Below are 22,471 nucleotides of genomic sequence, written 5' to 3' on the forward strand. Positions count from 1 at the left end.
AGGCAGTGAAGTCATTCAAGATTTTCAGTCATGATTCCTGGCCAGAGCAACGAGATCAGCTGACAGATGGTGCAGAGGAGCTGGACTTCCGGCTAGACCACTTGTCCTCCGTCTTAACAAGGTTAGTGACTATTTTTTAATTATCATGAAGATATAAAAAGTATAACACAAAACAACATTTCAAACATCTACTTTGATCCTTAACCTAGATTGTTTGGTAAGTTTTTCCTTTCACTCTTTTCAGAAATGGCTGTGATTCCAATCTGGCTGGGTAGGAGTATCAATCCATGAAGACATTAATCTTCAGGAACTACATGGAAAAGTCTTACCATGCCTTATGGGAGATGATGGTAACAAATGTGCGTGTTTCTCAGAATATAAAGAGGTGTATATATATATATATATATATATCACACCAACGCAGGGGTCTACAACCCGCTGATTTAAGAGTATAACAATTATCAACAATCATGGAAAGCTGAATAGGTTTATCAGTTTTAATAACAGTATGAACAAATAGAACACAAAAATTACAAGTTGTCCTTTGTATATCTATAGTAGCAATAGCACATGCTAAACAAGGACAAAATCTACTCAAAATAATTTAATGAACTGTTTACAACCATGGCTAACCAGTGCATGAGAAGGAGATGACAGGAGGCTAATGTTTCACTCTTTCAATTGCTCTAATTTGAGCTCTTACTGTTGTTATCTAACATACCATACAGTAATTGAATTGTGTAAAAGTGTGAAATTACTGCACCTTAAACGGCTGTTTAAGGTGACATTTGCCTAACTTTATTTCCCTCCACTCTAACCAAGGATGCCTGTTTCTAAATTCCCTAGCCTGACACCCAGTCCGAAAGGCTGGCCAGGGGTACTCATCTAAAAGTAACAAGGAGATATACAGTGGGATTAAAACATTGTCTTCTGTTGACTACTTGTTATGTGGTTTACACATTAATATGGGAGGACTGGACACACACACACACACACACACACACACACGCACGCACATGCACAAGCACACACACACACGCACAAACACACCCACACACTTTTCTGTTGGTGCAAAATAATATGGTATAATATAGAATACTCGGAAAAGCAATGAAGTTGTTTAAAAAAAAAAACTGTGAAACAGAAAGAAACCAAATTAAATACATACCAAACTGGGCAAGGCTGCCAATCGACGAGGACTTCTTTAATGCCCTATCAAGGAAAGGAACCATGAATTCAGTAGTAAGATAATAAATTCAGTGTTAGCCTATGAGTTTGATAGACAAAATGCATTGACGGTACTATCCCAAAATATTTATGCAAATTACTTGTATACATGAGTAAATTACTTTACAGTATGCACTTAATATGCATGCTTTACATGATCAATCAGCGAGAATGTTATTCCTACAATTAATCACGCATGTGTTTTTGCTGGGTCTTTATGGGTCTGTCAAACCTTTCTAATCCTCTCCTTCACGTAACTCCTTATTTGAAAGGCATCTCGACCAATATGGTAGGGGCAATCTGAAAATATAAAAAACATGTTTTTCACAACAAAACCATCTATGCTTATCCACTGGCAAATATTAAATATCGCAAACATAAAAATCAATAACAGTAATTATTACTACTGTAATAATGCTGTAATCACTGCTATGAATACGCAGGAGAATAATTTACAATTCCAATATACTGATAAGTTGTGTAAAGGGTTTGTCAATGCTCTGATCGTTACAAAACTATTTCATCTTACTCTTCGGTAAAATTTTATTCCGTGTTGCAAGCCCCTTCTTCTGGCTGTGAAGCTCTGTAGGAAAGACATGTTCAGGTATTCAAACAAAGACTCAAATGGTCATAACCAACATTCTTATTACTGTTCTTTTTCCAAAATAACTACAATAAATGAAATGCTATGGTGAAAGGAATAGTAGTCAATTAGCAATTCGATCTGTACAGACATTTTGTACATACCTTTGCTCCTCCTCTTCCTCTGCACAGTAGAGACCGCTGTTGGAATGGAAAATAAAATATTACTCATTCAGGCAATGATGTTTATTTGTATGACACTTAGTACCTTCTCATGCATCCTTTAATTGAAAAATCCATACCTGGTCCTTCCGTGTCCGGGTGGGCCACCTCCTCCACCTGCGGGCCCCCCTCCTCCACCTCCTCCACCTGCAGGGCCACCTCCTCCACCTGCAGGGCCACCTCCTCCACCTGCGGGCCCCCCTCCTCCACCTGCAGGGCCACCTCCTCCACCTGCAGGGCCACCTCCTCTACCTCCTCCACCTGCAGGGCCACCTCCTCCACACCCCCCTCCTCCTCCTCCTCAACCTGCACAGCCCTGTCCTCCACCTCTCCTATGTCCATGTCCATCTAAGATGACATAAGATAACACTCACTCAAAGTCCAACAGTGGAACTTCCACTGTGCAAGTGTAAGTTCAGTTTGAAATCACAGTATGTTAATGTTTTGCCTGTAGTAATCAATAAAAAAATACCAACTATTCAGAGTGATTCAGACAGTTAAAGGTATAACATAATCAATCTGAATTGTCTGCATACCAGGAGGACCACATCCTGCTTTATACTGGCCATGTTGTGTTACGCCTCGTCCCGCTACTCGGTCCAACACCCCCCTCTAGCGGCGGCAGGGCGTAACGGATTCCACTTCCCGCAACCCAGCTGTCGGCAATCCGCAATCCACGTTCCCTATTTCAGTCTGGGATCCCGTCTGCCGGCGCCAGTTCGTCATACACTTCCAGCAATTCTCCCGCTACCGGACCTCCGCCTGCCCGACTACTCGATCCTCGCCTAGCCCCCACCTGCACGATCGCCCTCCCGGCTCCAGACCCCCCCGCCTGCCTGACTGCCCGAACCTCGCCTAGCCCCCTCCAGCACGATCGCCCTCCCGGTTCCTGACCCCCGCCTGCCTGACTACCCGCCCAACGTGTAGCCCGTGACCACCTGATTGCCAGCCCGTTACCCCTGCCTGACTTCCCGAACGCTCCACGAATAAATTCCTTTGCCTTTACCCTGTCTCCGCCTCCCTGCGTCCTGCACTTGGGTCCCAGTAACCCGTACCGTAACATGTTGTGGTTCTTTTTGCAGGAAGACGCCCACTCTTCCCGCTTTGCCTCAAAATTGCTCAATGCAATTTTGAGGCGTTTTTTCACTGGCTGGACCATCTTGCAGTGGCTGCATATTTTTTTGGCGAAAGGCAGAATGGTTTGGCAGGAGGGGCATGTCTTGCTTGTACTACCTGGCATATTGAAAGGTTACCTAATTTACAAAGACACAGACAAACCGAATAGATAGATAAATAAAACAGATTAGATACAGATAGTAGATAGATAAGAAAGATTATAGATAGATAGATTAAAATATTAGATTGGCAGATAGATAGTTAAGATGTATGATGCTTATTTGAAGCTGCAGGGAGAAAAAAAGTAAATCACTAAAAACGAACTATTTTTTACAAATGGCCGACTACATTATGTAAATTACGTTTTAAAATGATTGTGCAATATGATGCTGTGTATGGTACTTATGAGCCTTTCTCATTGTTCAATTTAAATTACTAACATGATGCCGTGTATGGTACTTATCTAAGCCTTTCTCATTGTTCAATTTCAATTACTAACGAACTAGCTAGCCTACCCGAGGAACAGGTGGCGAGCTACATTAGCCTATGAAGCAACGCTTTTGTTATCTGTTATTAGCTGTTAATACCTGTTAATATTCTTTGACAACGGCAATACAATTATTTGCACTATCAACTCCATAATCGTAGTATTTCAAGCATTCAACCGTTTTTACATAGCAGTCAATCACCTAGTTGTACTTACGTGACACAAACCAGCACCGCAAACTTTCTCTCACTCCTGAGATGACGTTTCATGGGTGACAGGTCTAATGCGCCGATTTCCCATGCTGATATTTCCGGAGATTCTCTGGCATCTTCGACAATTTGGCTATAGATTGTCTCATTACACGCTAAATAATATAATTATAGCCTAATTATATATATTGCCTATATATATATATATATATATATATATATATATATAATTAGGCAATATATATTTAAGCAATAGATCACGCCAGGCTGTGGTATGTGCTCATTATACCACTGTTAAGGGGCGTTGTCCGGCCCCGACGCGCAGGTTACCGCCCTCGACTTCGACTCGGGCGGTAAGCCGTCCACGAGCCGGGCATATCAAACTGTTTATTGCCCGGCCTCTCTGTGATTATCCCTTACATATATATAGCATTTGTGGTTTTGGCATAAACATAACAAGGGTGCACGGTACTATCTGCGCACACCCTTTCTGAAGCCTCTCTCGCTCTCTCTCTCTCTCTCTGTCCCTCCCTCTCTCTCATTCTCTCTCTCTCTCGTAGCGTTTTGTGGAGCACGTTAATTGTCTGAGAACACTCCCATTCAGAATGCATTGGTTTACTTTCGTTCTGTGTAGCACGAAAAAAGTCGGACTATCGTGCTCTGTGTGGTGTAACTGTTTTAAGTAGAGTTTGGGAGACCTGTAGGATGACGTCAGAGGTGGAACGTCAGTGGGGGGAGGAGCAGTGCGAGTTTAGTAATGGAGGCACGTGGTGAAATAAACATTCACGCTTTACAGTTGGACTCCGCGCAAGTTATTTAATAACACGACATGGTGTCAGAAGTCCTGTAGTTAGCGTGAGGGAGAAGCCACGGAAAAGGACCATTTTAAACCTGCGAACTAAAGAAAGAGAAGGTCAGGATGAGCGACGGAGAAGAGGATAGCAGCAGAGGTCGGCAGCCAACGGCAGCAACAACGGGACCATGCGCTACATTTAATATCCAGCCACCGGAATCCTTCGACTTTTCAAAGCCGCAAGAGTGGGATAAATGGATCCGGAGATTCGAAAGATTTCGCCTGGCAAGTAACCTAAATGCAAGCTCTGAAGAGAACCAAGTCAATACATTGATATACTGCATGGGGGACGAAGCGGATGACATCTTATGTGGGCTAACTTTAACGGCTATTCAGGAAAGCACTTACAAAGGGGTACGTGATGGCTTTCAAAGTTTCTTTGTGGTCAAGAAAAACGTAATTTACGAGCGTGCTAAGTTTAACATGCGCATACAGAGAGAAGGAGAGCTAGTAGACTCGTTTGTCACTGCTTTATACGCGCTAGCAGAACATTGCAGCTACGGTGTGCTACATGACGAGCTTATCCGAGACAGACTCGTTGTTGGACTGTTAGATAACCGGCTGTCCGAACGCATGCAGCTGGACGCAGACCTTACCTTGGACAAAGCTGTAAGAATGGCACGCCAAAGCGAAGAGGTCAAAAAGCAGCAAGTTTCACTGCGGGGTGACACCAGAACACAGGCAAGTGATGCTAAGTCTGTGGATAGGGTCAGAATGCTCAAGACCAGCAAGCCTGCTACAAACAAACCTCAGCACGTAAATGAGCCACACAATGCCCGAAATAGCATAGGGAAAGCGCAGTGTTACAAATGTGGCAGTACTCCATCTCATCCTGCACGAGATTGTCCTGCAAATGAAAGTAAATGCCATGCATGTGGCAAAATGGGTCACTACAGTCGCGTGTGCAGAGCGCCAAAATCTGTGCATGAAGTTGAAGAAGAGGAGGACGATGCAATCTTCCTTGGCAGCATCACAGCAAATGGTGAACCATGGACAGTCAGCATAGGCATCCATGACAGCAGTGTGACGTTCAAAATCGATACAGGTGCCGACGTCACAGTCTTGCCACACGCTGTGTTCCTGGAGATATTCAAGAACAATCCACCAATACTCCGAAAAGCAACAAAGCCACTCTTGGGACCAGGTAAGAGTCCACTGGATGTTGTGGGCGTTGTTAGGCTGCTGCTGAGGAGTTAAAGGTATAACATAATCAATCTGAATTGTCTACATACCAGGAGGACCACATCCTGCTTTATACTGGCCATGTTGTGTTACGCCTCGTCCCGCTACTCGGTCCAACACCCCCCTCTAGCGGCGGCAGGGCGTAACGGATTCCACTTCCCGCAACCCAGCTGTCGGCAATCCGCAATCCACGTTCCCTATTTCAGTCTGGGATCCCGTCTGCCGGCGCCAGTTCGTCATACACTTCCAGCAATTCTCCCGCTACCGGACCTCCGCCTGCCCGACTACTCGATCCTCGCCTAGCCCCCACCTGCACGATCGCCCTCCCGGCTCCAGACCCCCCCGCCTGCCTGACTGCCCGAACCTCGCCTAGCCTCGCCTGACTCTTGGGACCAGGTAAGAGTCCACTGGATGTTGTGGGCGTTGTTAGGCTGCTGCTGAGGAGAGTTAAGAAAGCAGAGATGGAGGACGTATATGTTGTACGTAATCTACACACTGCCTTGCTGGGAAGATCCGTGAGCTGTAAGCTGGGGCTGGTTGCCAGACTGGACAGTGTCACTGTGGAGACATTAAAGCAAACCTACCCAAGAATATGCAGCGGACTTGGAGAAATGCGTCAGCCATACGCCATAAAGCTGAAACCAGGGGCTCAACCGTTCTCACTCAAAACACCTAGGAGGATCCCATTGCCATTGATGGGTAAAGTCAAGCAGGAACTGTCCCGCATGGAAGACCTCGGGGTGATATGCAGGATTGAGGAGCCGACAGACTGGTGTGCTGGTATCGTGGTGGTGCCAAAAAAAACAGGTGCTGTACGCAAATGTGTTGATCTCACTAAACTGAACGAGTCAGTACGTCGGGAGAAGTTTATCCTGCCATCAGTGGAAGAAACACTGGGAATGCTGGCTGGAGCCAGAATTTTTAGTAAGCTGGATGCGAATATGGGGTTTTGGCAAATTCCCCTAACAGATGATTCAGTGAAATTGACAACCTTCATCACACCCTTTGGATGCTTTTTCTTCAAGCGTCTTCCTTTCGGGATAGCATCGGCTCCCGAGCACTTCCAGAACAGAATGGTGACAGAGGTCACAGAAGGGCTCGAGGGTGTGGTGTGCCACATAGATGATGTGCTGGTGTGGGGACGTACACAGGCAGAGCATGACGACCGCCTGCATGCTGTGCTGGAGAAGATCCAAAAGGCAGGCATCACCCTGAACATTGAGAAATGTGACCTGTCAAGGTCAGAGGTGAGCTTTCTAGGCCATGTGGTCTCTGCCAGCGGCATCAGCCCAGACCCAGTCAAGACAGAGGCTGTAAAGAGGATGCAGGAACCGACAACAGTGAGCGAAGTAAGATCCTTTCTCGGCATGGTGAACTAGCTGGGCAAGTTTATCCCGCAGCTGTCGGAGAGGGACAAACCCCTGTGAGATCTCCTGTCGAAAAAGAACTGCTGGATGTGGGACATTGAGCAGGCCAAAGCATTTCAGGATCTGAAGAATGCATTGACGTCGCCACCTGTGCTAGCCATGTACGATCCTAACAGAGAATGCAAGGTTTCAGCAGACGCATCATCATACGGGCTTGGAGGAGTGCTACTACAAAAGTGGGACGAAGAGTGGAGGCCAATAGCCTACATGTCGCAGTCTCTCACTCCAACCGAGCAGAGATATGCACAAGTGGAAAAGGAGGCATTGGGACTGACCTGGGCCTGCGAGAGGTTTCGCAACTTCCTGATTGGAAAACACTTCCAGCTGGAGACGGACCACAAGCCTCTCTTGAGTCTCCTGGGGTCTCAAGCTCTGGATGCCCTACCTCCTCGGATCCAGCGCTTCAGAATGCGTCTGATGCGCTATTCCTACTCCATATCTCATGTGGCAGGGAAATGTCTGTGGACGGCAGATACACTGTCACGGGCGCCAGTCGAGAGAGCAGAGACACCAGCTGAAAAAGAGCTGTTTGAAGACACCAATATCTACGTCGACATGGTAATGGAGAACTTACCTGCGAGTGTCGCGGAAGGCGACTAAAGGGGGGAACAGTATATTAACTAAAAAGACTGCTTTTCCCCCCCCAGATCCCGAACAATAGACTCTGGCTAGAGCCGATATTCCCTGCCCCTAGGGGCACTGTGGGTTGGGGTGTACGTTGTGTTTTCAGTGTTTCCTGTACACAGAAGAAGAGACCAGGAAATAAAAGGGGCGAAAACATGGAGTTCAGGGCGCTCCTCAGCCCGAGGACACAAGGATTTATGCCTGGACGCCGACAACCCGGACCGCTCATCACTACCCGCTACCTCCGGAGAACTACGCGACCAGACTTCGCAAGCCAGGAAGGACCTTTCGGACGTACCGTCGTTTCCCTACAACGCCTGCGAGTCCCGTCAGAAAGCGACGTACTCTAGCGTAAGCGTGAGTGAGTCGGATTCCGTAACGTCTGATCACCCTGACGCATCGTTTTGTCTGTTCTGTCTAGAGGATCTGGTGCAGGTCTTCTGGTCCGCTCCGGCCTCCGTGACCAGCGAGGGACGGCGCCGGCGGACGGATCTCCACTCTACATCCTAGAGCACGGTTTATTTGGTTTGCTTTGTTTTTCCAACTCGCCGTTTGAGGGACTGGTCTGGCGCGAGTTGGAACGAACGATTTTATACTCTTTTACTGTTTTGTCTGTTATAGGGATATTTTATCAACAAGTCTGTCTTCCTTGTATGGGATCCCTATAAACCAGGGGTTGGCTACGGCAGGCCCTGTTGGATACCAGGCTGAATTGTTCAGCGAGCCCTTCCTTCTGTGTTCTTGAGGTTGGTCCCCCTCACGTGTGTTCAACGTGTGCTGTGTGTAGCGTTCAGCGTTCAGTGTTCGCAGTGTGTAGTGTGCAGTGTGCAGAGTTCAACGTTTGCTGTGTCTATAGGCTTGCAGTGAGGGCAGGGTGTGCAACGTGTGCGGTGTCGAGGTTGGCTCATAAAGGTATGGTTACGGTTATCCAGAGTACCAGCCTACCCCCTGGCTTTCTCCCTCCCATATTAAGTGATAGGTAGATTCGACTTACTTGTGCTCTTTGTTTTATGAAATTGTATTAATAAAGCATTTCTGTTAATAATTGATCCATCGACTGCTGTTGTGGTATTTGGGGGAATCCTTAGTTAGGGGTTTGCGCGACACGAGCACCAGCTATCTAGCTGAACTGCGAGACGAGCTGCAGAGGGACAGTGTGTGTGCACGGGTGATGCAGCTGTGTTCAGAAGGATGGCCAGCCCATGGCATTAACGAACCTGCTCTTAAGCTGTACTGGTCTGAACGTACTCTTCTCACAGTTCAGCATGGTCTACTGTTGAAAGGACAAAGACTCGTTATCCCCTCAACAATGAGAAATTATGTTCTTGTCAAGCTGCACGAAGGTCATCAAGGTGTGGTCAAGTGTAGAGAGAGGGCGCAACAGTCTGTATGGTGGCCAGGGCTGAGCCAGCAGCTGAACGAGGTGGTTCTGAACTGCCGGGCATGCTGCCAGGAGAGACAGAACCACAGGGAGCCGCTGACGCCAACACCGTATCCAGGCCGACCATGGCAAAAGTGCGGAGCAGATTTGTTCATCCTAGAGAGCAAAACCTACCTGCTAGTAGTGGACTACGCATCAAGGTACGTGGAGATCGCACTGTTAAGCCATACAACATCTAAGGATGTGATCACTCACTTCAAGTCGATTTTTGCACGTCACGGGATCTGTGAGACACTGGTCACTGATAACGGGCCACAGTTCTCAGGAGCTGACTTTGCCAACTTTGCTGAGTCCTATGGGTTTCGTCATGTGACCAGCAGTCCAAAATACCCCCAGGGGAATGCTGAAGCTGAGCGGGCAGTACAGACCGTGAAGGGGCTCCTGAAGAAGTCGGGTGATCCATATCTTGCCCTGCTTGCATACAGGTCTACCCCACTGCAAAATGGATACAGCCCGGCTCAACTTCTCATGGGGAGGCGACTTTGCACCACTGTGCCTATTCTGCCTGCACTGTTAGAGCCTGCTCTTCCGGATGGAGACGCGGTACTGCTGAAGGAGGAGGAGAGGAAGAGGAGAGATGCACAACACTACAACCTGCGACACCGTGCACAGAACCTCAACAGCCTCACTCCTGGGCAGGACGTGTGGGTCACAGACCAAAAAGCGGCTGGAGCTGTCATCGGAAGTCACACCACACCTCGCTCATATCTGGTGGAGGGACCCCACGGGATCATCAGGCGAAACCGTCGTCATCTCATAGCCATGCAGCCTTCCCCAGACCAAAGCAACAGTGGTGCAGCTGAGCAGAATCTAGTAGGTGTTCCAGAACGACCTGCAGCAGCACCACCGCAGCAGAATGTTCCAGAACCACCATCTACTCCTACAGTTAGAACCAGGTCTGGGAGAGCTGTGGTAAGACCGACCCGGTTCGACTTGTAATTTTGCTTATCACAGACTTTACAGAGACCTAGAGACAATAAAAAAAAATAAAAAAAAGACAAACATGTGTTCGATACTGTTATTGAGCCACTTTATTGTTGCATTGTCTGAATGTAAATGTTCACGTTTCAGGGTTAGAGTGAGCATAGACAGTACAAGGTGTTTTGTATTGTAGTTTGTATTTTCCTTATCTGAAGCAAGGTTAAATTGCTGTGTGTCTGTTGTGAGTGTGAATGACTCATATAGGAGCAGACCTTCCAGCCACAGGGGCAAAATAATCCCCTAAGGTCCTGCGGAATCAATGGCAGTCTACCCATTGATTCTAGAAAGGGGAGATGTGGTGTAACTGTTTTAAGTAGAGTTTGGGAGACCTGTAGGATGACGTCAGAGGTGGAACGTCAGTGGGGGGAGGAGCAGTGCGAGTTTAGTAATGGAGGCACGTGGTGAAATAAACATTCACGCTTTACAGTTGGACTCCGCGCAAGTTATTTAATAACACGACACTCTGGAACACGATTCAATAGATTAACGTTTGTGCGCATGAGCACGAAATCGCGTGATACCGGGTTGAAGACCAACACGGCAACACAGTAGCCTACTGTAATAAAACACGGAATGTCCAGACACAGGTAAGTTGTTACTTCTGACTTTATCCAGGAGCTCTCGGGTTCATGTTCACAGCATACCGGATCAAGACTCACGTGAAAGCCCCTCCCACTGCCGTAACACCCACTAGAGTAAACATCAACAGCTACGTTACGACAGCCGTAAAGCAGAGTACCGTAAACACTCTAATACTCTGACATCTCCCCTTTTTAGTTCTACTTTCCTCAATAAAGTAAACAGATAAACATTCTGTAAATAACAATGGTATTCTGTAGCAATAAGCAGGACCACATTAAACATCCTGTGAAATGTAAACAATGTCATTCTTCATTAAATATCAATAAACGACATTCAACCCTTGGTTCTATCTTCTGTAGTACTTATATTCAATAAACCTTTAGATTATCAAACGATTATCAAATTACTTTTCACTATAAGATAACAGTTTGCATTCCTGAACTCTTTTGATATTAAAACACATCAGTTTATAACATTCTATGGAACTCTTTTTCTTTTTATGTGGCTTTACCACCTGGAACTCTTTTATGTGGTTTCAAGGTTACCACACCTGGAACTCTTTTCCCTTCTTCCCCCCCAAAGGCCATGAGTGCGAGGACATGTTAACTCACAAGTCCAGTCTGATGACTGGCTTAGAGATCCGTCCAGACCTGGTCTGTGACAGATTTTCAGCACCAGCATGCATGCTGACACTGGAGTCCCCCTGCTATCGATTGATGTCCGGATTGTCCGTGCAAACAGGTAAGACAGGTGCTTTGCCTCCAGGCGGCTGTGGAGCAGGCATCTCCTGCAGGTGGCGCCGGTTGCGCCTGAGTCTTGCCCCCTGCTGCGTCTGGATGATGTAAGAGCGTGGCGTGACACTCTCAGCGGTCACAACTGCAGGAGCTGTCCAGGATTTCTGGTGGTCCAGCTTGGTGAGGACGTTACCACCAGGCTGAAGTGGGGGTAGGGGTCTGGCCCCATGGCGTCTGTTGTAGTAGAAGGCTTGCTTCTTCTTCTCTGCCTCGTCCTTCTGCCTGATGCGCTGCCTGTCGGGCCATGAGGGCTGCAGGTTTCTCTCGAGGGTAGGCAGTGTCGTTCGAATCTTCCGGCCCATTAGTAGTTCAGCTGGGCTGGCTCCAGTTGTGCTGCATGGTGTTGACCTGTAGCACATGAGTGCGATGAGAGGGTCGTTCTGTTTCAATAGTCGCTTTGCGGTCTGCACCGCCCTCTCTGCGTGACCGTTGCCTTGTGCGTTGTGTGAGCTTGAGGTGACGTGTTCAAAGTCAAGCTCACGGGCGAGGTCTTGAAACTCTGTGCTTGTGAACTGCGGCCCGTTGTCGCTGACGACCACATCTGGAATGCCGTAACGGGCGCATATAGCTTTCAGCTTCAGAGAGACATGAGCACTTGTTGTTGTTTTCATGTGCAATATCTCGATGTATCTCGAGTAGTAGTCTGAGATGATTAAGTATTTCTGTTTATTATGTTCGCATAGGTCCAGAGCTATGCGCTGCCATGGTCTGTCGGGGAGCAGGGTAGAGATCAACGGCTCCTTCTGCTGTGCTCTTCTCAACTCACAGCAGGACTGACATGACAACACCTTGTGTTTCAGTTGTGAGGAGATGCCGGGCCACCAGACAGCGGCGTTTGCCCTGTCCCGACACTTTGAGAGCCCTTGATGTCCGTCGTGGATTCTCTCAAGGATGTCTGCCCTCAGCGTCCCTGGTATCACGATGCGGCTTCCTCTCACGACCATCCCGCCATACTCTGAAAGTTCATCTCTCATAGAGAAGTACTCACGTATGTTGCTTGGTACTTGGCATGCGTGTTCTGGCCAGCCGGACCCAATGTACCTGATCACTGTCTGCAGCTTCTCATCAGCTGCAGTAGCTGCTCTGATGTTGTTCATCTTCTGTGGGGTAGCTGGCACGCTGTCCATGACTGCTGCAATGTAGCACTCAACCTCAGAGTGTGTGTCTCTCCCGTCCTCCGCGTTGCTCAGAGGGCTCCGTGACAGTGTGTCTGCCACAACAAGGGTCTTCCCCGGCGCATACGCAGCCACTGGCTTAAAGCGCATGAGCCGCATAAGAAGTCTCTGGCACCTTAATGGAACGTTGTCTAAGTCTTTACTGTTCATTAGTGGGACCAGGGGCTTGTGGTCTGTCACAAGTTCAAAACTCTCCAGGCCGTAGAGGTATTTTTCAAACCGTTCACAGGCCCAGACACTCGCCAGGCACTCTTTCTCAATCTGCGCGTATCTGGTCTCTGCGTCTGTCAGCCTCCTTGAGCAGTATGCGACTGGTTTCCAGTTTTGTCCATGGAGCTGCAACAGCACGCCACCGAGCCCATAGCTGCTTGCATCAGCTGAGACAGCGGTGGGTCTGTTGACGTCATAAAACACTAACACTGGCGATGTCATCAGTAGCTCTTTTAGCTTCTCAAAAGCTGTGTGTTGTGCGGGACCCCAGGTCCAAGCTGTCTTGGACCGGAGCAGCTCGTACAGTGGCTGGCCCACTGTGGACAGGTTCGGCACATATTTACCGAGATAGTTCACCATGCCCAGGATACGTTTGAGCTCGTGGACGTTCTCTGGTGCAGCGAGCTCCCGGATTGCTCGCACCTTTGCTGGATCCGGCCGCACGCCTGTGGCATCGACCACCTGGCCCAGGAAGTTGAGCTGCTCTTGTCTGAGCTTACACTTTTCCTTATTGAGCTTGAGCCCAGCAGACTTGACTCTCTCCAGGACCTTCTGGAGATGGAGGTCGTGCTCTTCCATGTCCTTTCCATACACAATAATGTCATCCATGTAAACTGAGACACCCTGTAGGCCTTGAAGTGTCTCCAACATTTTCCTTTGGAAAATTTCTGGGGCGCTCGTTATCCCGAATGGTAAGCGCCGGAAACAGTACCTGCCAAATGGCGTAATGAATGTGGTGAGTAGGCTACTCTCACTGTGCAGAGGAATCTGGAAGAACCCAGAGGCTGCATCAAGGCTGGAGAACACCGTTGCTCCACACAGCTCCGCTGTAATCTCCTCTGGTGTAGGTAAGATGAATCTCTCTCTCTTTACCTGTTCATTTAGTTTCTTAAGATCCACACATATACGAACCTTTCCGTTCTTTTTGAGCACGGGCACCATGGGGGCGCACCAATCGGTTGGCTGGGTTACCTCCTCTATGATGCCGTACCCCTCCATGCGGCGCAGCTCCTCCCTGACCTTGGACATCAGCGGTATTGGGACCCTGCGCGCAGTCTGCACCGCGTACGGGGTGGCGTTGTCCTTGAGCTGTATCCTCACAGGCTCCGTCTTGAGCGTGCCATGCTCTCCAAAGGCACCATGGACCTCCTTGATCCATTTCACGAGGCCCATCTCAGCTGCAGTGGATCTACTGAGTAAGTTGTTGACAGACTTTCCTCTAATAACATACACTGGGAATGAGTATGAGTTCTTCTTGTATGTGGTGTTAACTTGAAATTGTCCAATTGACCCCCTGGGCTGGTCAAAAATACACTAGTCTGCTTCAGTTCTCTCTCTGGAATTAGCATATTGAAAGTCTCTTCACACATTACACTAGCATCAGCCCCAGTATCGATCTTAAACTTAACAGGAGTTGCACCCAGCAGAAGTTGCACTGTCCACTCATCACTCGCGTTTGCATTCACTGATCCCAGGAAGTATTCACTCTGCTCATCTGCCTCTGTTACTTCCCTCACCGCTTTGGTTTTGCACTGGCTCTGCCAATGTCCGTTCCTGCCGCATTTGTTGCAAGCTGAATTGCGAGCGGGGCATCTCTCTGGATCCTTGTGCTCTGTTTTCCCACACCGGCTGCACTTCCTCCCGTGCTCCGTCTTTCCCGCTCTCTCGGCGTTGCGCTGCCATTTTATATTCGTCTTCCGCGCGCCCCGCACTTCTTGTACGGATGCCGTGGCTGCCATGGCCTCTGCTGCCTGCGCACTGATCTGCATGTTCACTGTCTCTGACTGGCGAACAGACTGTATAGTCTGCGCCAGTGTAAGATCCGCCATGAGCTGCAATTTACGAGACTGCTCTTTATCTTGAATCCCCACCACGATTCGGTCCCGAATATTTTCATCTCTACCCACCCCAAACTCGCAGTGTTCTGATAAATCATAGAGAGCCCTGATGAAAGTCTCTGCCGGCTCGCCAGGCCGCTGCACGCGCTGGTGGAAAACAGCACGCTCATGGATTACATTCCGCCGCGGGAAAAAGTACTCGTCGAACTTCTCCATCACTATATTGTAATTATTCTGGTGTCCTGGGTCAGTAAAAGTAAACGACTTGAAAATATTTTCCGCTTCACTCCCCATTGCGTACACCAGGGAACACACTTGTACTTCACCCGACTTCTTGTTGAGCTCCGTAGCCGTCCGATATCTCTCGAACCGCCTTTTCCAGTCGGTCCACTCCGTCGGTTTATCAAAGCTAAAACTCTCCGGTGGGTTGAACTTCGCCATGATTTACACTCTTTGCAAAACCACTGGCCACTTCTGACACCATGTAATAAAACACGGAATGTCCAGACACAGGTAAGTTGTTACTTCTGACTTTATCCAGGAGCTCTCGGGTTCATGTTCACAGCATACCGGATCAAGACTCACGTGAAAGCCCCTCCCACTGCCGTAACACCCACTAGAGTAAACATCAACAGCTACGTTACGACAGCCGTAAAGCAGAGTACCGTAAACACTCTAATACTCTGACACCTACCAGAGCCCGTCTACGAAGAGCCTGGGCACTCCCTATACGCCCCATTGTACCGATGTTGGTTGTAGTTCCATGAGACATCCACTGGGGGTGATCGCGGGCGAGTCCAGATTGAATGGGAGTCTATGGGGCTAAACGGCTAATTATGCCTCTTTCACCTGCTTGTCGTTGAAATATCGCAAATTTTATTGCAGATTCCGCAAGTTCAATATAGATTATGGTTCAAAAGTCAAATGAGTGAGTACTTATGTCCTTTCGATTTCTTACAGTTTGGGCCGTTGTTGGCCATACACGCTAGCATTCTGCTAATGAACGCTGATTGGTCAGGGACGGACTTGCGACTGATTACGACCAGAGACCCCTCTTGACGGCATCTGAAGCTGAAGAGCATTCAGAAACGTGTTAACTCAATTTTTGCGTACTGTATTTATATTTTCCTGTAGGCCCTTTTATTTTTTAGATAACCTCTCTCAATTTCTCTCTCGTTCTCGTACCTCTAATAAGAACCTCATTGTGGAAAAGGATTGTTTTTTGTATTTTGCGTTGGACAAGTAAACCCTTTAAAAACATCACGTCGTGGTCCGGTGGATTATTATCGTGGATAGTGGATGAGGTATGCGACGAAGGGAAAACGGAGCGTCAAGCTGAAGCTTCACATTAGAAACATTGTTGGCCGTACATTAGTCAAAAAAGGTATGGTGAAAGTACATGGGCATAAATGGAATTTCTTCAATTTCTTGTGTTCAATGTTCAATGTGTTATATACATGGTAGGTACGGTATGACCACCTTAAATAATACAGTCAATATCCCGCTCAATATCATTTAATCTGTCATTGTCTATTTTTCGAAAATAAAGATAGTTTAAAAAAGAAATGTGCAATGATAAACTGCACTTACAGTGGAAACGGATTGTCCGTCTTTTCGTTTCCCAAGGACAGAAAAGGGTAACGTTCTTGCTTGCTCCTGTATGAATGGTCCTAGGCTACCTGAGGCTTCACCTGGTAAGGAAAGTGGCGCTGGAGCCCGGGTAATATCGCACATGGCTTATTCAAGTTGCGCGCTAGACATTCTCTAAAGTGTCGAGACTCAAGCACTTCACTTACCTTAACCGATTGTTCCATACAAATGGTTAGTTAACGACTTAACAACTTCAACATCTGCTATTACAGTCGTTATTTTTTTGTAGGACTTGGGCTAATGACCTTGCACAGAGGGAAAACCATCTACACCACTTGTCATTGATTTCTATGCATTCACTGATCGTTTGTTTTAAGCCATTGAATATAATTGCTCTGCCATGCAACACATTATAAGCTACACATGTTTGTTAAATGAGAAATATGGTCTGGGTCACATTGAAACAGTAACAGTTGTATAACAGTAATTATACAAACATTATACCAACATTGCAACAGGCAAGTTTATTCAAACATCACACTAACAAGAACACAATAAGAACAGTAACTAATAAAAAAAAAAGAGAAATGATTTAACAACACTGAACATACTGAACAGAGGCAGGGGAAAAGGACAGAGGAAGAAGACTTGTCCGTTGTCACAGCATCAAGGTCCGACTGTAGAGATCAAGAAAGGAAGAGGCATGAGGAGAACAACAGAACACTGCTCTCTAGCAGATTGTTTACTGATGTAAACTAAATTGATGCAGTCTTAAAATTATGATTCTAATCCAGGTTTCTATTTTAGGAGAAAGAAATGGCTCATAATCGTTGCGGGAAAAGGGAAGTGCTTTAGAAACTGCCGTAAAGCAGTACCTCTGACAGTATTACAGTGTGTGACGTCATCGCATGTTTTTAACGCCTTTTTAGAACAGATACGTGACCTTAAAAAATGCAATATTCAGCTGAGTTTATTATCTTAGCCCCACCCTTTGATAGAAACTTTCAAATTACTTGACAAAAAATTACATCGTGAGAAAAGTGGATTCTGAGGATAAAACCCCGTTGGCTCCCATTCATTCTGGACTCGCCTACGAGCGCCCCGCGTGGTCAAAGATTATTACTGCAACCAGTCCAGAAAACCGGAACTAACCCGCGAGTGCCAGTTCTCCTCATATTAGACATTCTCTGCACCTACCATGTGCTCTGTGAATCTCTCCAATAGAGTGGCGAAGTCACGCCCCTTCCGGTAGGGCTCATGGGACCTATGAGATCGAAAAATATGAATGGGTGTCAATGGAGAGAAAATAATTATTTTCTGGTCCCGGTCTTTATATGCCCTGGATTACACATATGTTGTTTGTGGATTTAAAGGATAATTTTTCATGCAAAGAGTTCGACCGTTTATTGTGCAATTGTTCAGATAAAGGCTGTAGTGAAAACACAACGAGAAAGACTACACGGCTCGTATGTGACGTCACGCTCCCTGCGACTGGCGTGGAGAAGACCGACAATCTTCCCATCGGCATAACTGAAACTCTGCACGTGCCCCGATTTATAATGGTTTTCACCTCTTTCGATGCTTTTATCCTCCCCTTGGAAAAAGCGGTGAAGTGGGGCAGAGAGATCGCCATCTCTGTGCCGAGTTCCAAGGGCGGGTGTGGTGACGTATCTCATATGCGTCGAGAGCAGCGAAGAGCTGTAGTTCACAAAGCGGCCTCACATAAAACCTAAAATTATCAAACTTCTTCACGAACATTTTTAGTTTTCTTTGCATGAAAAATTATCCTTTAAATCCACAAACAACATATGTGTAATCCAGGGCATATAAAGACCGGGACCAGAAAATAATTATTTTCTCTCCATTGACACCCATTCATATTTTTCGATCTCATAGGTCCCATGAGCCCTACCGGAAGAGGCGTGACTTCGCCACTCTATTGCCCACCCCACTCAACTGTCCCCCAAAAACAAAAGATGGGCCGGAATCAATATCATGTCATCGCAAAACATATGTACCAAACAACAAAATAATCAATCCCAACAGTAGTCTACCATGCAAATAAAATTAAAACCATGCAAATAATGCGAACTACAAGGTTACATTTCCATCTCCCATTTTGCACATTTACTCTCTTTCGCATAAGTCAATAACCACCTCAAGCCAGCTGAAAAACTTTTTTGCGAATTAGAGGATTTTTATGCAAATGTTGGTGTTTCCATCACCGTTTACTGATTAGATACTTCGCATAAAAGCAGGGGGATGGAAACGCAGCTAGTGAGGACACAAGCTTAGCCTATTTATAATATGATCGATTTTATAAAGAGCCAATACCTAAATAATCTAGCTACCTACATACAGCACACTTACAAAATTCCATCTGTCAATCACTGAAGAAGATTCTGAAAATAACGCTAATTTAAATAATCATGTATAACATTACTGTATTACTGTAGATTCCTTATTATTGTGTAATGTTTCAGACGACTTGCAGCCTCCACTGTATATGAGCTTGATTCTCAAATATCCTATTCTAGCATCACTATTTATGCCCATTATGGCCCCTGTAATGCATCCCCAGAAGGAGGCATCCCCACTCTGTGCACCTTCTCAAGGTTTCTTCACTCCATACATCGAGAATTGGAGCTTCGTTTCAATGGAACTTACCTGGTAAAGGTTTAATAAAGGTTTAATAATAAAAAGGCTGATACAAATCTGCTCATAACCCAATGATGCACATCATGCAGGCGCCACTCCGTGTGCAGCCCCCTGCTCCCTGCATAGGATGAATGATATACAAAGAATGAGTTTTTCCCCAGGGGGATTAGTGAAGTATGTCATTTCATTACCATTAACCACTGTGATCCCCTGGGATTTGCTGGACCTGTCACTTTTCAAGGCATGTCCATCCTTGGCAAAGGTTAATGCTAATGATACGTTGTACTATTTTAGGAACAACTAAATTATGTTATGATTTTGTTTGTTTGTTTTATTTTTTGTTTATATTGGATACATTAATTATGATTTCATCTATTTATAATATACTGTACAATGCGACTGATGTACACCACTAGGTGGCAGCAGGGTTCCACAAAAATGGATCGTGTTCCTTTGTCCGAGGCGTCGTGTTGTCGTTGGTCGAGGGCCCTCGGTGCTTTCTTTCAGCGCAAGCGGTTAAACCAGCTCAATCTGGATGGGTATAATGAGATATAGAATCAGCGAACAACAGCTCAGAGAAAAGCCATCAGGATGGCTGTCCAAGGTCCTTGGGTCCCTGGCCTGACAGCTGCCAAAGCTCTACCAATCCCCATCCGGAATTTCTTGATGTATTTGCTAGATAGTAGCTTACCTTTGCAGTTAGTGGAGTGTGTGTGTGTGTGTGTGTGTGTGTGTGTGTGTGTGTGTGTGTGTGTGTGTGTGTGTGTGTGTGTGTGTGTGTGTGTGTGTGTGTGTGTGTGTGTGTGTGTGTGTGTGTGTGTGTGTGTGTGTGTGTGTGTGTGTGAGTGAGTGAGTGTGTGTGTTTTACTCTTTGTATGTGTGTGGGGTGGGGGGGGTCTGCTTGCCTGCGTGAAGTGTATGTGAAAGAGAGAAAATATTGAATGTTTAATAAATATTGTCCCTATTACTTGTAGCATAAATATAAAAATGATCAGACATCACCGACAAACGGACAAAGGGGTTTATATAAATAGTTATCTGCTTTATATCATATGATCGATGTTGTATGAACATGTTTCAAAAGTTAACGGCCAACACTGTCTTGGCTAATCAGAGGTAGAACCAAGAAGGAGGAGCAAAGGGTATTATTGGCATTCCGATATTGTCTAACAAAGTCAAACTGTACATACGGCGTTTCTTATTTCCTTCTTGCAGATTGACTGGACACAGTACCTTCATCTGTCTCATCTGATCCCTCTGAAATATCAACTTCACTCTCCAACAATCAATACCATTTAAAAACTAAGCCAAAAGCCTAGGCCTACCCTACATCTCCCTCCTTGTCCCGGGACTCCCGGGCGCATCACAGGCGCGCAGGGAGAGGACTGGTGAGGGAGGACTGGCGGGAGACGTCTGGTGTGAGAGGACTACTGTGAGAGGTCGTGCAGGTGCAGCTGATCAGTATGGAGCAGAATGTTTTTTTCCCGGACAATGCTCGGATGGTGGAATAGTAAAAAAAAGAGAAGAAAAAGGACGACTGGCTCTAACGCACAGTCAGACCCAGGTGAGCGGGAGCTCTCTCCTCGCAGACCCAGGTGAGCTGGAGCTCTCTCCTCGCAGACCGAAGTGAGCTGGAGCTCTCTCCTCTCAGACCATTGAGCTGGAGCTCTCTCCTCTCAGACCATTGAGCTGGAGCTCTCTCCTCGCAGATCGTTGAGCTGAAGCGCTCTCCTCGCTGACCGAGGTGAGCTGGAGCTCTCTCAACAAAGACCGGTGAGCTGAAGCTCTCTCCTCGCAGATCTGTGAGCTCTCCCCTCGCACAATGAGGTGTGCGGGGAGCTCTCCCCGCACACTTTGGTGAGCTGAATCTCCTTGCAGACCGGGCGGTGAGTCGAAGCTCTCTCCTCGCAGACCGAGGTGATCTGAAGCTCTCTCCTGCTGCTTTTCGTAGGACGCTTTCCCTGCGTGCAGAAATGAGCGCCCCCGCTCTCCTCCAGAGAGGATAACTTTATCTCCTGCTTCTGCCTCCTCACCTGCACTCCGTATGACCGCTCATGCGTTCTGCACTGGAGAATAGATCCAGGTATTTCGTCTCCAGTCGCTTATTTGCCTTTCAAAAGAATGACGTTTTTTTCCACTAAAGTAGAAAAATAAAGAGCAGGCTGTGCATAGCTTTACAAATGCTATTATTTCAAGCGGCATTTTTACACGCTAAATTTATTTATTATTTTTGTTTAGCATGTCTGCTCAGTTTGTGTGTGCTTTCATCTGGACGCTCGGGGTATCAGAGCAAACATTTGAACACATTCCTGTTTCAGTTAATCTATTAGTGATGGAGGTTTGGCCCCATGTTATCATAGTGGAGGATTGGCCCCATGTTCTCCTAGTGGAGGTTTGGCCCCATGTTCTCGCAGTGGAGGTTTGGCCCCATGTTCTCCTAGTGGAGGATTGGCCCCATTTTCTCCTAGTGGAGGTTTGGCCCCATGTTCTCCTAGTGGAGGATTGCCCCCATCTTCTCCTAGTGGAGGTTTGGCCCCATGTTCTCCTAGTGGAGGATTGGCCCCATGTTCTCCTAGTGGAGGTATGGCCCCATGTTCTCCTATTGGAGGGTTGGCCCCATGTTCTTCTAATGGAGGTTTCGCCCCATGTTCTCCTAGTGGAGGATGGCCTCATGTTCTCCTAGCGGAGGATTTGAGGTGTGACCTGCAGTGTAACAAATCTAGAGAAATGTTCATTGTTTTGCATCTTGAAGAACCCTTTTGCGATAATTCCCTGCTTATTTTTTAAAAAGGAAAAAAAGTTGAGTGAATTTGTTCAAGTTTGTTAAATATTAACTCTAACTGTATGATTGTCTATAAGATTAGAATTTGCCATAAGTATTATATATTTTTTAATTACACATTATAATCACGATTATTTCAAAATGATAATAACCCTCCCTCTTGAAAATGTAACTTGTGTCGACGCTACCGCATCATTTGGTCAATAAAACAGCTAAGCTACTCAAAAGCTATTTGATTCAGAAAAAAGCTATTTGTTGATTGTTTTTCGAACGCTTACATTTATCGTCACGTCGTCTTCGGGGTCGCTGTGCTGTACGGGTCGGGTAGTCGGTCAATGAGAGCTCTTTTACGCTTTCATTTATAATGGTCACACTTGTTGATAACGTCACTTTTGTGTTGACCAATCAAGTACATGAACTCGACAGGACTGGAGAGGCAGGGGGGAAAGAAAAAAAAAGAACGGGCAGAGCGCGGGGCACCAAGGCCACAG

General features: G+C 46.7%; 1 protein-coding gene and 1 long non-coding RNA gene across 2 annotated transcripts in view; both read left to right on the forward strand.

Moving 5' to 3' along the window:
* The first annotated feature begins 7,893 nt into the window (after nucleotides 1–7,893).
* Nucleotides 7,894–8,978, forward strand: LOC132452889 (uncharacterized). Its single transcript, XR_009524536.1, has 2 exons — nucleotides 7,894–8,286; nucleotides 8,351–8,978. It is a non-coding gene; the product is annotated as an uncharacterized LOC132452889 (long non-coding RNA).
* Nucleotides 8,979–20,476: 11,498 nt separating this feature from the next.
* drd3 (dopamine receptor D3) overlaps nucleotides 20,477–22,471 on the forward strand; it is a 33,121-nt gene continuing 31,126 nt past the window's right edge. The window contains exon 1 of the mRNA XM_060044998.1: nucleotides 20,477–21,281. The gene's annotated coding sequence lies outside the window, so the exon portion shown is untranslated. The remainder of the gene's footprint in view (nucleotides 21,282–22,471) is intronic.

The sequence above is a fragment of the Gadus macrocephalus genome, chromosome 23 (assembly GCF_031168955.1).
Source record: "Gadus macrocephalus chromosome 23, ASM3116895v1".
NCBI lineage: Eukaryota > Metazoa > Chordata > Actinopteri > Gadiformes > Gadidae > Gadus > Gadus macrocephalus.